Source organism: Cystoisospora suis, assembly GCF_002600585.1.
Source record: "Cystoisospora suis strain Wien I chromosome Unknown contig_876, whole genome shotgun sequence".
NCBI classification, from domain to species: Eukaryota; Apicomplexa; class Conoidasida; order Eucoccidiorida; family Sarcocystidae; genus Cystoisospora; species Cystoisospora suis.
The window spans coordinates 1-361 of NW_027153677.1; positions in this window are offsets into that span (position 1 = coordinate 1).

The following is a 361-nucleotide window of genomic DNA, read 5'->3' on the forward strand; positions in this document are numbered from 1 at the left end:
GCTTCGATACAGCCGCGATGAAAAAGAAGGGAAAAGAGAAGTCATCCATGCTCCCCGACCCATGTGCCCTGTTGCAGTTGGCCCCCCCCCGCCTCCACGTCTTCTCGTCCCGTCCACTCGACCTCTCGACCCCCCCCGCGCGATAGACGCCTGGGATAGAAACGAGCTGCTGAGTCTGTCTAACAGGTCAAGAAGTGCCTGTGAGTCGTCCCCCGCGGATGAAGACTGGTGAAGTAAACGCTGGCTTTGTTCTCGTAAACCAGCGACTACCCTGTCTAGAGTGCTCGTGCTCGTACTGTTCGCAGAGCGACTTTGCCCTCTGGCATGCCGGATGCGGGGAGATGAGAAAGAAGAGGAGGAG